The following is a 17982-nucleotide window of genomic DNA, read 5'->3' as shown; positions in this document are numbered from 1 at the left end:
CCAGGGATTTTTTTTTGTATCCTTTCCAATAAAAATAAGAATGTATGCCAAAGAACAAAGAAATCGTTAAATGGAGTCAGGATCTTTTTTTGGTCCTATTCCAATTTAACCTAAGCACATACTAAACAAGCTAATACAATTTTTGTTTTTTATTTGGTTGTGTGATTATTCCGGAGAGACTACAGAAGTGACTAAATGGTAGGAAGCAAGCTAATGTCACTGCCTTCTTCGAAAAGAACAATTTTTATAGTGAAATTTGATGGGATAGAGGAAGTCAGTGGTAATAAATTATTCAAGATAACAATAGTCTTAAGGCATCCATAAGTTATCTTTTTAAATAGTAGCCTGTAGCTGAGTTCTATGTCAGAATATAGTTAACTTTGTGCTCGGGGTTGAGATTGTCATGTAGGTAAGGTTAAGTAACAATTATGCCATCTTTCTTAACACTGTATATTTTTTTACTTTTAATTCATCATTAAACAGGCCAACCAAATTGAGACCATACATTCAATGAAGGAATTAAACTAATATATCTTTTATCACTCTGTGTTGTTAGTCAATATAAAGCTACTTTACATGAAGTTATTGGTGGACTACAGTTTCAGGCAAATTACAAAGTATCTCTAACGAATCAGATTTCTGAGAGCAGTATTTTCATTTGTCCTAAAATTCCACTTTGAAATTTCCAATTAACTCTTCTGTTTGACCCTTACCTCAAGAGGTGCAAGTAGAAAAGCCTAAAAGGTCATGGCTAATTGGATGCACACTTTCTAAGCTAAAAGTTTGAAGAAGTACTTTCATAAGTAATTCGTACTAGGGTATGAATACTAAGGTATTTTAGTCTAATTCCTACGTTTCACTTTATAAATAGTTGACCTTCTTTATGGTTTTCTCTTTGAAAAAAATGATTTCTAAAAATCATGTCATTTCCATGAAAGAAAATTATTAATGTTTGCCTCCAGTTTACAAAATGAAGAAGGTAGGAGAGGCTAGAAAATCATCTCTGTTGTTGATTTCTTTCAGGGTTTTTATTTTCTTCTGTTTTTAGAAAACTGTTAGAATGAATGAAAGTGTTGTAAATGCAATTATTAATTGGTATGGATTTGGGCTGCTTATAATAAATAATCTAGTTAAAGATTTTATAGAATAATTGCATAATAAATGTATATTTTGATTACAGCTCCTACTTCAAATACATCAATTTTAGTTAACTATATATATATATATATATATATATATATATCTCCAAATTCAGAAATGTTACTATTGATTATTAAAAAAAAAGGAAATGAATAACATGGTGCTTGAGACTGAGTATTAAGTTTACTGTGCCATAAAGCAAGAAAGAGTAGTGCTGGTTTTAAAATTGTAGGTTAAAAAGCACTAGAAGGAGTCCGTGTAAGATTCGTCTCAAGGTATGAGGCTGGGTAGTGCTTGCATCACTTCTCAGTAGGTCGCCTGTGGCTACAGACTCTGAGCCTAGGGAGGAAAGATAATACACACAAAAGCAGTGATTACCAACTGTCACAGAGATTCTGCCTATAAAGACATGAAGCTAGAAAGGTGTAATGTGCCAGGCAGGTAGTTGTCCTTGAACATGACAACTCCATAATCCTTATCTAAGAAGGGGTGAGAACAGAAGAACAGAGAGAGTAAAATCACATAAAAGTGAACCGAAAGAGTAAATACATCCTGCTTAAAATGAACATGCAAAAGTAAGTAGAAAAAAAATCCAATTGTATGAAAGATAAGCAATTATAACAGAGAACTAACATGTTTTTTCCCATGAATTGTAAAGACAATTCTAGTATTTTAAATTTATTGTGAAAGAAATAAATGAAGAAATCACAACCATAAAAAATAAGAAATGATGAAACAAAAACACAATCAAATGAAGCAGGCTAACTGAAATATGAAAGGGAACAAATTAAATTTTTTCCACATGAAAAATTCAGCCTTTAAAATTTAAAAGTGCACAGACTCTAAGCAGTATAAAAATAGTAAATCGGGATATAAAATTGAGAAAAATCACACAGAACTAAGCATCAAAGATGAAAAAGATTAAAAATGTAAAAAACAGGAAAGAGCAAGACAGATAAATTCAGAAGCTAATATTTTTTCTGAGAAGGTGAAGGGAGGACAGAGAATCAAGGGAACAGCAAAGAAGTGATATTCAGAGTTAAAATTCAATTATTTCAATAATTCAATTACTATTGAGAATTTTTCTCAGAAAAGCTTGATGTAGATATAGCACTTGGTATATTAGAAGTGAAAAAAATTACACATAGGCTGCCATGTGCTCAAAAACCGAGCAAAAGGAATAAAGAAATATTTTTAGAGGTGCCTGGGTGGCTCAGTAGGTTGAACAACTGAATCTTGATTTCAGCTGGGTCATGATCTCAAGGTTCTTGAGATCAATCCCCTGCTTAGGATTCCCTCTCTCCCTCTCTCTTGTTCTCCTAAGATAAATAAATACCTTTCAAAAATGGAATAAAGAAGTATTTTTAAATAAATACTAGAAAAAATAAATATATTAACTAGCATAATGATAATTAGGTTTACAACAATGTTTTACAGCAGCAATTCATGCTGGAAGTAAATGGAGTTGTATATGAAAGTAATGACAACAATGGGTATCTACACAGAAGTAATTACCTTGCTAAACAGTCACTCAGGACATACACCCAGCTTCCACCTTTCGACAACACAGTCACTAGGATCAGATTTACATCTTCCACCCCTATTTTTATCAATTAAAAATCCAGATTTTATTATTTGTATTTAAAAAAAAAATAGTCCCCAAATGGAGTCTTTCTGTTAAGCCCAGGACACCAAACCAAGGTTTTATACGTAACCTAATTGCTGTTTTAATCTTTCCCAGGAATGTAAAGCATAACCAGTAAGTCTGAAGTTTATTCATCAGCATCAATGAGAAAACCTGCCACTTAGGCCCTTTCTTTCCCCAAAAGAAGAGGAGGTAATCTCCCTGATAGATCCTTTTGTCCCCCAAAGGAAGATACCTCACCAGACACAATCATTCTTTTGTTTATGAATTCCTTACCCTGCCTTTAGAATGTTTTTCTTTTTTGTAGCCTTTTGGAGTTCCTTTCTGTTTTTGGATGGTATGCTGCCTGATTTATGAGTCATTAATTAAACCAATTGGATCTTACAGGTTTACTCAGTTCAATTTTTGTTATTTAACAGAATTGTGGCTCTCAAGAAATTAGAATTCAGGCAATGAAATATAGACATCCTTCAGAGATAGTGAATAAACAAATGGAGTGAGTCATCTAACTGCTTTAGTTTACTGCCTAGAGATATCTGAAGTCATGATATAGACCTTGACATCCGTGACACTGAACTGAGTATGTAGGCAACTCAAGTGTCTTCAGTGTGCAGGTCCAAGAAAAAGGACCTGAGAAAGAAGGATCTGAGAAAGAAAAGGACACAGAGAAAGAACTCCAGAAAGCTACAAAGGATCCCCTTCAGGTGTACATCCGTATAATGATCAGCACAAGTGTGTGAGGAAACTAAGAGAGGTTGGTCAGTGAACCACCTAAAGGGAGTAGGGGGAACAGTGTGTGACATTCAAACAAGGCTTGGACTGGTGCCTGTTCCCTCCCACTGGAATTCAAAATCCCCAAATTAATGGGACACTGAATAGAGTACATGGAAGATTTTGTATCAGTAGCAGGGGAAAACACCCTACACTAAAAGTGCTTTGATCTGACCTGAGAATGTTCATCAGCAAGCCCCAAAAGAATGAAATTGTTTCTAAGTCAATTAGCAAACAAAGCTCAAGAATCTTTATGAGAATACAGAAATATCCAGGACACGTGACCTAAAATTAACAGCATGTGGCACCCAATTAAAAAATACAAATCTGGCAAAGAAATAGAAAATTATAACTTAAGGTGGAGAGAAAAACCAATCAAGATTGATTTAGAAATGGCACAAATAGAATAGACAAGGACTTTCAAAATAAAATTATTACTCTATTGCATATTCCATCAAGAAGCTATAGCAAAGATGGAACATGTTACACAAAAATATGAAAGAAATAACAAAGGACCCAAATCGAATTTTGAATCATAAAAAATACAATGTCAGAGATAAAAATACACTAAGGTGATAAATGCTAGATGAGATACTTCAGAAGCAAAGATCAGTAAACTTGAAGGTATAGCAAAGAAATCTAAGTAAAAGTGAACCAGAGGGGGGAAAAAAGATCGAATGGGGGAATAATGAACAAAGCATCAGTGAAGTGTGGAATGACTTCAAGCAGCCAAGTCTGTGGGTAACTGGAATTCTCTAGAGTAGGTGTGTCTGTTGGGGTAGAGGAGGGTATCAATAAATATTAAAGATATAATGGCCAAATTTTTCTAGTGCAAGGGAGAAGACAGTAGTACAACATCTTTAAAGTGCTAGGAAAAAGTGTAAAAGTCACCTTATAATCTTTTACTAAGAAAAAATATCTTTTAGAAAACAAAGGTGAAATAAGGACTTTGTTCTGACGTACAGAAGCTAAAAGAATTCATCACAAGCTCACTGTCTTTGAAAGAAATATTAAAGGAAGTCCTTCAGAAAGAAGGAAAATACCACAAGAAAACCAGGATCTATACAAAGAAACAAAGATTATCAAAAATAGAAAAACCAGGGGCACCTGAGTGGCTCAGCCGGTTAAGTGTCCGACTTCAGCTCAGGTCTGATCCCATGGTTTGTGAGTTGGAGACCCACATTGGGCTCTCTGTTGTCGGTACAGAGCCCACTTTGGATCCTCTGTCCCTCTGTCTCTCGGCCGCTCCCACACTCATCCTCTCTCTCTCTATCTCTCTCCCTCTCTTTTTCTCTCAAAATAAATAAATACCCCAGAAAATCCATGAGTAAATACAAAGATTATCATTATTATTTTAAATAATTAAAGTTAAATTCACTGTTCACACACACACACACACACACACACACACTCCAATGTACTGTAGGGTTTACAACATCGTTTAAGTAAAATGTATGGCAACAATAATGTAAAGGTTGGGAAGGGATAGAAAGAAGTACATTCTTTTTTTTTTTTAATTTTTTTTCAACATTTATTTATTTTTGGGACAGAGAGAGACAGAGCATGAACGGGGGAGGGGCAGAGAGAGAGGGAGACACAGAATCGGAAACTGGCTCCAGGCTCTGAGCCATCAGCCCAGAGCCCGACGCGGGGCTCGAACTCACGGACCGCGGGGCTCGAACTCACGGACCGCGAGATCGTGACCTGGCTGAAGTCGGACGCTTAACCGACTGCGCCACCCAGGCGCCCTGAAAGAAGTACATTCTTATAATGATTTTGTGTTTTATGTTAAGCAGCATACTATCTTTTGAAAGTAAACTGTGAGGAGTTAAAATGTATACATAAATATTATAGCAACTACTAAAATAACACCCCAAAAGAGAGCTATAGGCAATAAATCAACAAAGAAAATAAAAAAGAATCATAAAAATTATTTCAAAAGTAAGCAGGATAAAGAGAAAATGAAACAAAGAATAGATAGGACAAAGACATAATGAATGAGAATATAGTAGTTTTAAACACAAACATATAAAAAATCACATTGCATGTAAATCGTGCACCAATTAAATTAAAATACAAAGATTATCATATTGAAATTAAAAATAAGCACCAAATACATGCTGCCTCCAAGAAATCTACTTACTATAAAACACAAAATTGGTCAAAGTATATGAAAGTATAAATAGATTTGCCATGCTAACACCAATGAAAATAAAATTTAGTTTGGCTCTATTAATAACAAAGTAGATTTCAGAACAAACAATGATAATAGAGATCAAGAGAAGGATAAAATTATGGTCAATTCATCAGGAGAACAAAACAACCCTAATCATTCATTTAGCAAGTAATAGAAATTTAAAATATATGAGACAACACTGACAAAGCTGAAAGGAAAAATAATCCACAACACTACTCTCAAAATAATTGATAGAACACATAGAAAATCAGTAAGGATATAAAATATGTGACAAATATTATCAACCAAAACTTCCTAATTGACACTTTATAGAATGATCCATTTAACAATCACAGGATACACATTCTTCTCAAGTGCATTCAAAACACTTGTCAAGATAGATTCTATTTTGAGCCATAAAATCAATATTTTTAAAAGGATATAATTCTTACAAAGTAGGTTACCTAGCTACAGTTGAGTTAAATTATAAATCAATAACAAGAAGATATCTACAATATCAGCAACTAATTGGATACTCCAACTGGAGGTTGAGTGAAAGACAGCTTGAAGTTCTTTGCCATTAATTTAAAGAGAGGATCTTAAGCATGATTTTTTTATTTTTCTCCAGACAAATAGAGCTAGAGAGAGAGAGACAAACAAAATTAGTGAGGGTAGACTAATTACAAACATTAGTCTTGGGAATTAAAGAATGTGAAAAAGAAAAGATAGTACATAAAGGAAGAGAGGTGGAGGGATCTCACTGGGGATAGTGAATCCTTGAATTTAAGGTTGAAATTAGAGGGAAAGTCATGGTCAGACTATAATGCTTGAAATTTACATTATGGAATGTTTGCAATTATTGCTTTTGCCAATTATTCAAATAAAAAATAGTTTCAGGAGCCCAAATGTCCATCAACGGATGAATGGATAAAGAAGGTGTGGTATACATATACAATGAAGTATTACTCAGCAATCAAAAAGAATGAAATCTTGTCATTTGCAACTATGTGGATGGAATTAGAGGGTATTATGCTAAGCGAAGTTAGTCAGTTAGAGAAAGAAAAATATCATATGACTTCACTCATATGAGGACTTTAACACAGAACAGATGAACACAAGGAAAGGGAAACAAATATAATATAAAAACAGGGAGGGGGACAAAACATAAGAGACTCTTAAATATGGAGAACAAACAGAGGGTTACTCGAGGGGTTGTGGGAGGGGGGGATGGGCTAAAAGTGTAAGGGGCATTAAGGTATCTACTCCTGAAATCACTGTTGCTCTATATGCTAATTTTGAGGTAAATTAAAAAAAAATACTTTCAGAATTATAAACAAGTGTATTCAGAAGGAAATTTAGAAGGAAAGGTGGAAGAGATATATTAAAAAATTCAGAACCACCATAAAAAGGTGAAAAACAAGCAGAACTTGAAAGAATGTGTTTATACCACATGTAACTGATTAAAGAATAACAGAAAGCAGAACATAAGAATTACAAAAATGTAGTAAGAAAAGCAAACATAGCCATAAAATAAGGACAGACGATATGAATAAGTCACTTAAAGTAGTAAACCTGAACAGACACAGTATATAAATGAAGCTTAACCCCATCACTGATCAGAAAAATGTATATTTAAGAAGATCAAACCCCTCTTGTATGAAATATTTTTTTTTAAATGTGATCCATTCCAATACATGGACACACAAGAGTTCTCACACTGGTTAGAATATGAGTTAGTCCAAATCACTCCGCAAAAGCAACTGGCAATATTCGGGGAAGCTGAAGATATGCATAGGCTTAAACCAGAAATTCTAATTCTGGATAAACACTCAGACCTGTACTTGAGAAGACATGTACAATGATAATACTCACTGTAATATTAGTTACAATGCAGTAGAAATCAGGGGACTATGGGTGGCTCTGTTAGTTAAGCATCCAACTTTTGGTTTCGGCTCAGGTTATCATCTCACGGTTTCGTGAGATCACTGACTGGGCTCTGCACTGAAGGTGTGGCGCCTACTTGGGATTCTCCTCTCTCTGCCCCTTCCCTGTTCATGCTGTCTCTGTCTCTCTCAAATAAATAAATAAAACCTAAAAAAAAAACCCCAAAGTAGTAGAAACCATAATACCTATCAATAAAGGAATAATTAAATACACTGAGGTATTGTTACACCATGGGAAAACTAGGATGAAGTAAACCATTCTGGTTGAACTAAAACTATAAATACCAACACAAGTAACTCTCAAAAAATAGCAAGATGCAAAAAAATATAGGTACAAATACAATTCAAAATACCAACAGCATTTTTCACAGAGCTATAACAAACAATCCTAAATTTTGTGTGGAACCACAAAAGACCCCGAATAGCCAAAGCAATCTGGAAAAAGGAAAGCAAAGCTGGAAGCATCACAATTTCATATTTCAAGTTATACTATAAAGTCTGGAGTCATCAAGGCAGTATGACACTGGCACAAGAATAGGCACATAAATTAATGGAACAGAATATAAAACCCAGAATTGAAGCCACAACTATATGGCCAATTAATCTCTGAACAAGCAGGAAAGAATATTCAATGAGAAAAAGTCTCTTCAACAAATGGTACTGGGAAAACTGGACAGCAACATGTAAAAGAATAAAATTGGACCATTTTCTCACACCATACACAAAAATAAATTCAAAATGGATGAAAGAACTAAATGTAAGATCTAAAACCATAAAAATAATAGAGAACACAGACAGCAACCTCTTTGACATTGACAACAGCTACTTCTTTCTAGGCGTGTCTCCTGAAGCAAGGGAAACAAAAGCAAAAACAAACTACTGGGACTACATCAAAATTAAAATCTTCTGCACATAGAAGGAAACAATCAACAAAATTAAAAAGCAACCTACGGAATGGGAGGGGATATTTGAAATTGACATATCTGATAAAGGATTAGTATCCAAAATATATAAAGAACTAATAAATCTCAACACACACAAAAAAATAATAATCCAGTTAAAAACTGCAGAAGTCATGAACAGTCACTTTTCCAAAGAAGATATCCAGATGGCCACCAGACACATGAAAAGATGCTCAACATTACTAATTATCAGGGAAAACAAATCAAAACTACAATGAGATATCGCCTCACACCTCTTAGAATAGCTGAAATTAAAAAAAATGCAAGAAACAAGTGTTGACGATGTGGTGAAAAAGGAACTCTCTTACACAGTTGGTGGGAATTCAAACTGGTGTAGTCACTCTGGAAACAGACAGTATGGAGGTTCCTTGAAAAGTTCAAAATAGAACTACCCTATAATCCAGCAATTGCCCTACCAGGTATTTACCCAAATAATATAAAAATACTAATTCGAAGGGACACATGAACCCTGATGTCTATAGCAGCATTATCTACAACAGCCAAGCTATGGAACAGCCCAAATATTCATCAACTGATGAATGGATATACACAACGGAATATTACTCGGCCATAAAAAAGAATGAAAACTTGCCATTTGCAATGATAAGGATGGAACTAGATAGTGTAATGCTAAAAGAAATAATTCAGTCAGGAAAAAAGAAATACCGTATCATTTCACACATATGTGGAAATTAAGAAACCAAACAAACAAGCAAAGGGGGAAAAAAAGTAGAGGGAGGCCAACCAAGAGACTTTTAACTCTGGAGAACAAACTGGTGGTTCCCAGAGGGGAGGTGGTAGGTGGAAAGGTGAACTCGTTGTGGACTTGTGATGAGCACCAGGTGTTTTATGGAAGTGTTGCATCACTGTATTGCACACTGGAAACTAATACGTTAACCAGCTAGAATTTATATAAAAACTTAAACAATAAAAAATATTTAAGTTCAGTACAATGTTATTTATATAAAATTCAAAATAATATAAACAGTGGTTATGAACATGTACCCATATGGGTATTAAAGACTACATACCAATAACACAAAATGGTGATTTCCTTTGGAAATGGATACGATGGGATTGCAGAGTACATGGGGAGAAGGGATTTTATCTGCATTGTTTTCTTTCAAAAAAATCTTAAAGAAATATTGAATATGATCAGATTCAGTATAACTTGTTGATGGGGTATGGAGTGAAAGACGTTATCTTCATACTTGCTTTTTTTTCTTTAAATATGTCATCATGAAAGGAGAGAAAGTAGGAAATATTAGCCTATCTTACTTACCATTTGAATGTAAACACAGAAGAAATAATATTTAAGGAATACCATGGTACCTAAATGAAATTTATATTATTAACTCATTAAGGAAGCATTTTATTGGTTGAATGTAATTTATACTCTTATGAATGCAATGAGAAATTGGGCTTTTTAATATGTGTAAGCTTAATACAATTCATCACCTGGTCATAACTTCCTTTTCTCTATGTTTTTGGACATTCAGTTATACCGGAAAACTATGTATCCTCAATATTTATAAAATATTTTCTTAAATAGTTATAAAATATTCTCTTAAATATAATAAATATGCTATTTCATATAAAGAAAGTAGATTTTTTTCCCACAAATGTTCCTACCAGCTCTTTTTGAAATTTATTCATATAACTTAGGCCCTCTTATTTTAAATTTCTCAAATTCATCAAAAACATTCATTGATCTTAAAGTTTGGGTTTATGAAATATACAATGGGGATATTAAAAATAAGTAAATATTTAAAAGATTAAGTGATAAATGGGTTTTCAGAGATTTTGCCCATGTTATACTTATGCTAAATTATTTACAATTGACTTATAAAAACATTTTAATAAATGAGAGGAAGAATTTATCAATGCTGTCTTGTGAAATGTGGATGCATTTAAAATAGATGAGAAAATCTTAATATTTAAAGGACAATTATGATCATAGGAAAAATGTAAAAATTTTTAACAGGCTAAAATGTTATTTTCCAATGTTTTTACTTCTTGAGATGATCTTCAGTTTTGGTTAATGTTTTAGAGCTTCAAAAGAGCCTTTTAGAGGGACACCAGGGTGGCTCAGTCGGTTAAGCATCCAACTTCAGCTCAGGTCATGATTTTGCAGTCTGTGAGTTCGAGCCCCCAACTGGGCTCTGTGCTGGCAGTTCAGAGCCTGGAGCCTGCTTCAAATTGTGTCTCCCTCTCTCTCTTTCTCTGTCCTTCCACTGCTCATGCTCTGTCTCTCCCTCTCTCTCAAAAAAAATAAAAATAAATAAACATTAAAAAAATATGTAAAAGATAAAGAGCTTTTAAAAAAAGTTTTATAGAAATACTCCTCACTTCAGCAATATATATATATGTATTTTTCCTAAAAGCTTCCCCCCTATAGTCACATACACAGAGCTGCCTCTCATTATGGAAATGTTAATAGCTGTTATCAATAGTGAAATATCTTTTACACATTATTCATTAGTAAAAATTCTAAACTCTAACTTTCTTTTGTTAAGTAATCAGAGTGACATTCATGGATGACTGGAAATATTTGAAGTGATATCTTCTATATTTGAAAATTAGCTTTTTGTGTTGATAACATAAGCTTAGTGATGCCAGACTGCTTTAATCATGAAGGCTTTTCAGCAATGAAACTATTCAATCTCGGTTCATGATTTCCCTCTGCCTCAATCCATAATCATGACAATAGTTTTGGAAGAAAAAATTTCAAATAAGAAAGAGAAGGTTAAGAACATTGAGTACATATATTTTAATGTTTAAAATAGTATTAGCACACTAAGAAATTTAATATTTTGTTGATGTCTTCTGAAGGCTAATTTGCTTTAATGGATCGCTTTATATTCAGTGAGGTTATTCTAATTAAACAGAAAATTGTTTGGAAGATCTTACAAAATTATAGTTAAGAGTAGTTGACATTGTGTTTTAATCCTGTGGCTTGAACAAAAACAAAAACAAATGAGACCACCAAAAATGACCATCAGCAAAAGTGATTAAATTTCCATTGTTCCAATGGCACTGGAGAAGGTACCCAGGTTTGTCCTTGATCAAACAACTTGACATATTTCAGTTTGTTGGCTAAGAAGACAAAACCACTGCAAATAATGTTGGCTTTTCAAGAGTTAAGTAAAATTATCCTAATTCTGCAACCAGTGATGATATAATCAGACTTGAGTTTGTCAAATTATAGCTACTTTTTGGGGGGCACTCAATGAAGTCCCTAAGGGCTAAATAGAGGGAAAAAAGACAAAGACACAGACGATTTTCCTCAACCTGTAAACTGCACTACTGCAGGTCATATTTGAGCCTAAGCAAATGCCTCCCATTTACATGCTTTGATTGACCCACACTATTTGGATATAGCTACCGAACCCACTAGAAATCTGACCTGTATTTCTGCCCAGGCTAAAAAATGTAATAATTTTGTTATCTTTTGAATGGTAATTAACTATTCTGTGTCTATTCCTTACTTCTAAATGAGGATTATTACTATTTTGCAGAGCACTATAGAAAGGAGTTCAAAGTAAAGAATTTGGGTTGGTTCAAGGTAAGAGATTCTGTGTGATCTAGGGAGATGACAAACAGGACTTTATACATCATGAATAGGACAGCGTATGAGGCAAGTCCTCAGAGAAGTGACAGAAAACAAGGACAGATTTAAAGAATAAGGGAGAGGGTCTTTAGTCTGATAAGGGCTGTCTGCTCTTTAATGTGCTTTTAGAAAAGTCGTCATATTTCTGATAGATAATGGCATATCTCTTTTGCCACTTTAACTAGCTTTGCAATTTGTGGCTCACTCAAGCTGCGTGACTTTGGCAAGTAATTCTTCTGAATCACTTTATCTTTAATATGGAGGGAATTACAGTGCTATTATAGATTTGTTATGATGATCAATAAAGCTAACATTTAAAGTGCTTTCAAACAACTCCCAGTCCGTAGTACTTAATAAATGCTATTTAATATTATAATTACCATTGTATTTGCTTCTATCCTATCTTTCATCTTTTATTGTTCACATATATATGTATGTATACATACAAATCTATATTTAAACAATATACAGTATTCATAGAAATTATGTGCATTTTCAATAATAATAAATGGACATTTATGTACTTACCCCAAACATGCAATGTATATTATCTTTATCTTTGAAAAACCCACTACACCCACTTTGATCTCTTTTCCAAACTTGTCTCACAATAACCACAAGGTTTACATTTCTATTATTCATCCCTATGTTTTTCTTTTTAGTTTTTCACTTGCATTTTATAACAAAGTAGTTTCACGTACACAAGAAATGTATGTTTCTTTGCTTGGTGTAAAGCTATCTCTAAGAAGTGATACAGTTCAAGGACTGTATCTCCCAGCTCCCCTGTATGTAGATGGGGCAATATGACAAGTCCCTGCTTAAAAGGAATATGGTTGGATGTGATATGGGCCATTTCTGAACTATTTAAGAAATGCGTATGTGTTTCCATGTTCCCTTTCCCCAACAACCAAATGGGTAAAAACAAATATGTAACGGTAGAGGATTATGAAGTCACAAAATAAAAGGAAAGCAAAGCAAAACTATCCATCCAAGAGGAACGCACTTTCCAGACTGTTAATGTGAGAAAGAAATGAATTCTGAAATTTTCAGTTGGGTATTGAGGGCAGCTAAAAGTAAGCTCACTAATATAGGTTTATAGTCATAAGCTATATGTTTATTTTAATTTTGCTTGTTTTCTTACTTTACAAAAATACTTGTAACATGTATCATTCTGAAGCTTGCTTTTATTATTCAAAGTTGTATTTTGCTATTTGACACGCAGGCATCTATAGTTCTTTTAATTTTATTGCCATATGCTATCCTGTTGTTTAAATACACTACGTTAGAGTTATTCCCTTTATCTATTGATTCAATTGGGAAAATTGTTATCTTTATGATAGTTAATGGTATCTCTCCTTCATATTGTTCAATAAAGTTTTATAATTTTGTTCCTAAAGGCCTCTCACATCATTTGCTAGATTCACTCCTAGATACTTCATATTTTTTATTTCTGTTGTAAAAAATATTGATGTTGACAAGTATGGAAGCATACTTGGGAAGTGTTAGAAAATAAAGAAATAATTGTTGACATGTATTGATTTTTTGTTAATCAACCATGTTATACTCTGTAATTAAGCCAAATAATCTGCAAATTCCTTTCATGTGCTAAATACACAAGAATTTCATTTGCAAGTAATTATAATTTTTTATCCCCCATTTAAATCTTTTTTTATAGTAAACTGCCTAGGATTTCCTGAAAAAAGATGAACAAAAGTGTAAATGGTTCGCATCTGTATCTCAACCCTAATCTTCAGAAAATGGAGTAAAATCTAACTAGTAAGTATACTAATTGTAAATTTTGTGATACGGCCTTTACTTGGTATATAAGTAACTTTTATTCCTTGCTTGCTGAGAGATTTTACCCAGATTGGATATTAGATTTCATTACCCTTTTTTCAGTATCTATTATGATAATTATATTTTTCTTATTAATTTTTAAATATACCTGCTTACATCATTTTATTTTGAAATGTTAATCCAAACTTGCATTCTTTGCATGACTCTAAATAAATCATGAAATAATATCTGCTTTACCTGATGTTGTGTTCATTTGCTAATAGTCACCTTAGTATTTTCACTTCTAAATTCACAAATGAGATAGGCCTATCATTTTTATGCATTTTAAAGTGCTTTTCTAGTTTGAATATCAAAACTGTACTAATCTGACAGCATTGGATGAAACAGATTCCTTCTTTCATCAGAATAGATTATATACAATCTGAATTATCTGCTACTGGCAACACTTGTCCTGAAAATTGTTTGGCCTGTTAACTTTTTTTGTGAAAATATTTTGAGAAGTTAAATTTCCTCAGTGATTATAAAATTATTCTGCTTTGCTATTTCATCTGAGTCAGTTTAAGTTAAATATTTTCCACTATTAGTTTTTAATTTCCTTTTTTATCACACATTCCTTTTAAGATTTGAATAATTATAAATCTACAATGAGGCTTCTTGTTTAAAATATATATCTTCTAGCTTATCTACTTTTCCTTTATTAATATTGGGAGGATTTTTTAGTATTTTCTTAGTCTTTATGAAAAGAAGTATTTTTATTCTCCATTTGTTTTCTTTGGGTTTTTTGTTGTTGTTCATTTGTTTTAAGTTTTTATTTAAATTCTAGTTATTTAACATATACTGTAATGGTTTCAGGAGTAGAATTTAGTGATTCATCACTTACATATAACACCCAGTGCTCATTCCAACAAGTGTCCTCCTTAATACACATTACCCATCTAGCCCATCCCCCGACCACTTCCCCTCCAGTTAGCTGTCTATAGCCAAGAATCACTTTTGGTTTGCCTCCCTCTCTTTTTTTTGTTCCCCTTCCTCTATGTTTATCTGTTTTGTTTCTTAAATTCCACATATAAATGAAATCATATGGTATTTGTCTTTCTCTGACAAGTCTGTTTAGCTTAGCATAATATATATGTATATATATACAGGTATATATACATAATACATACATACCTGTATATATATGCATTTTTTATTGGAAAGAGAGAGAGTGTGTGAGCATGCAAGAGAGGCAGAGGGAGAGGGATAGAATCTTAAGGAGGCTCCCTTTTCAGCACAGAGCATGACACAAAGCTGGTTCCCATTACCCTGGGATCATGGCCTGAGATAAAAATCAAGAGTGAGATGCTCAATGAATTGAGCCACCCAGGCTTCTCTATACCACATTTTCTTTATCCATTCATCAGTCAATGGGCATTTGGGATCTTTACATAATTTGGCTATTGTTCATAATGTTGCTATAAACATCAGGGTGCACATATCCCTTTGAAACAGTATTTTTGTATCCTTTGGTAAATACCTAGTAGTAGTATTGATGGGTAGTAGGTAGTTTTATTTTTAAGTTTTTGAGGAATCTCTATACTGTTTTCCAGAGTGGCTGTGCCAGCTTGCATTCCCACCAACAGTGCAAGAGGGTTCCCCTTTCCTGACATTCTCGCCAACATCTATTGTTCCCTGTGTTGTTAATTTTAGCCATTCTGAAAGGTATGAGGTGATATATTTTTGTAGATGTGATTTGCATTTCCCTGATGAGTGATGTTAAGCATATTTTCATGTGTCAGATGGTCGTCTGTGTGTCATCTTTGGAAAAATGTCTGTTCATGACTTCTGCCATTTCTTAACTGAATTATTTGTTTTTTGGGTATCAAGTTCATTTTTAAAAATTTTAAAGCTTTAAAAAATGTTTATTTTAGAGAGAGAGAGAGCATGCTACCAGGGGAGAGGGAAAGAGGAGGAGGGAGAGAGAGAGGGAGAGAGAGAGAGAAGAGGGAGAGAATCTTATGCAGGCTCAAAGCTGAACATGGAGCCTGATGCAGGGCTCAATTTCACGACCCTGGGATCAAGACCAGAGCTGAAATCAAGAGTCTGATGCTCAACCGACTGAGCCACCCATGTGTCTTGTTGGTAACTCCTTTATACATTTTGGATACTAACCTTTTATCTGATGTGGCATTTGCAAATATCTTTTCCCATTTCATAGGTCACCTTTTAATGTTGTTGATTGTTTCCTTCCTGTGCAGAAGCTTCTTATTTTGATGAAGTCCCAATAGTTCATTTTTGCTTTTGACTCCCTTGCCTCCAGAGATATATCTAGTAAGAACTTGCTACAGCCACAGTCAAAAAGGTTGCTGCCTGTGTTCTCTTCTAGGATTTTGATGGTTTCCTGTCTCATATTTAGGTCTTTCATCCATTTTGAATTTATTTTTGTACATGGTGTAAGAAAGTGTCTAGTTTCATTCTTTTGCATCGTGCTGTCCAGTTCTCCCTACGCCATTTCTTGAAGAGACTGTCTTTTTTTCCACTGTATATTCTTTTCTGCTTTGTTGAAGATTCGTTGACCATATAGTTTTGAGTCCATTTCTTGATTTTCTAGTCTATTCCATTGATCTATGTATCTGTTTTTGTGCCACTACCATACAGTCTTCATGACTGCAGATTTTTAAAATTTTTTTAACGTTTATTTATTTTTGAGACAGGGAGAGACACAGCATGAACAGGGGAAGGTCAGAGGAAGGGAGACACAGAATCTGAAGCAGGCTCCAGGCTCTGAGGTGTCAGCACAGAGCCCGACGCTGGGCTAGAACTCACGGACCGCGAGATCATGACCTGAGCTGAAGTCAGCCACTTAACCGACTGAGCCACCCAGGCGTCCCATGACTACAGATTTTTAATATAGCTTGGAGTCCAGAATCATGATGCCTCCAACTTTGCTTTTCTTTTTGAGGATTGCTTTGGCTATTCAAGGTCTTTTCTGGTTCCATACAAATTTTAAGATTGTTTGTTCTAGCTCTGGGGGAAAAAAATGCTGGTGGTATTTTGATAGGGTTGCATTCAATGTGTAGATTGCTTTGGGTAGTATAGACATTTAAGCAATACTTTTTCTTCCAATCCATGAGCATGGAATGTTTTTTCCACTTTTTGGTGTCATCTTCAATTCCTTTCATAAATATTCTATAGTTTTCAGAGTACAGATCTTTTACCTCTTTGGTTAAGTTTACTCCTAGGTATCTTATGGTTTTTGATGCTACTGTAAATGGGACTGATTCCTTGATTTCTCTTTCTGCTACTTCATTGTTGGTGTACAAAATTGCAACAGATTTCTGTACACTGATTTTGTGTCCTGCAACTTTGCTGAATTTGTGTATCGGTTCTAGCAATTTTTTGCTGGAGTGTTTTGGATTTTCTACATAGAATATTATGTTGTTTGGGGATCATGAGAGTTGACTGCTTCCTTGAAGATTTGGATGCCTTTTCTTTTCTTTTTGTTGTCTGATTGCTGAGGCTAGGGCTTCTAATTTCTATGTTAAATAACCATGGTGAGAGTGGACATCCCTGTCTTTTTCCTGACCTTAGACAAAAAGCTCTCAGTTTTTCCCCATTGAGGATGATATTAGATGTGGGTCTTTACTATATGGCTGTTATGATGTTTGGTATGTTCCCTCTATCCCTACTTTGCTGAAGTTTTTCTTTTTTATTAAGAATGGATACTATATTTTGTCAAATACTTTTTCTGCATCTACTGAGAGGATCACATGGCTCTTATCCTTTCTTTTATTAATGAAGTGTATCCCATTGGTTGATTTTCAAATATTGAACCACCCCTGCAGCTCAGAAATACATTCCACTTGCTTGTGGTGAACAATTATTTATTGTAATGTTGTATCTGGTTTGCTAATATCTTGTTGAGAACTTTTGCACCCATGTTCATCAGAGATATTGGC

The sequence above is a fragment of the Acinonyx jubatus genome, chromosome B1, assembly GCF_027475565.1.
Source record: "Acinonyx jubatus isolate Ajub_Pintada_27869175 chromosome B1, VMU_Ajub_asm_v1.0, whole genome shotgun sequence".
In the NCBI taxonomy this organism is placed as follows: domain Eukaryota; kingdom Metazoa; phylum Chordata; class Mammalia; order Carnivora; family Felidae; genus Acinonyx; species Acinonyx jubatus.
This window is presented reverse-complemented; position numbering follows the sequence as displayed.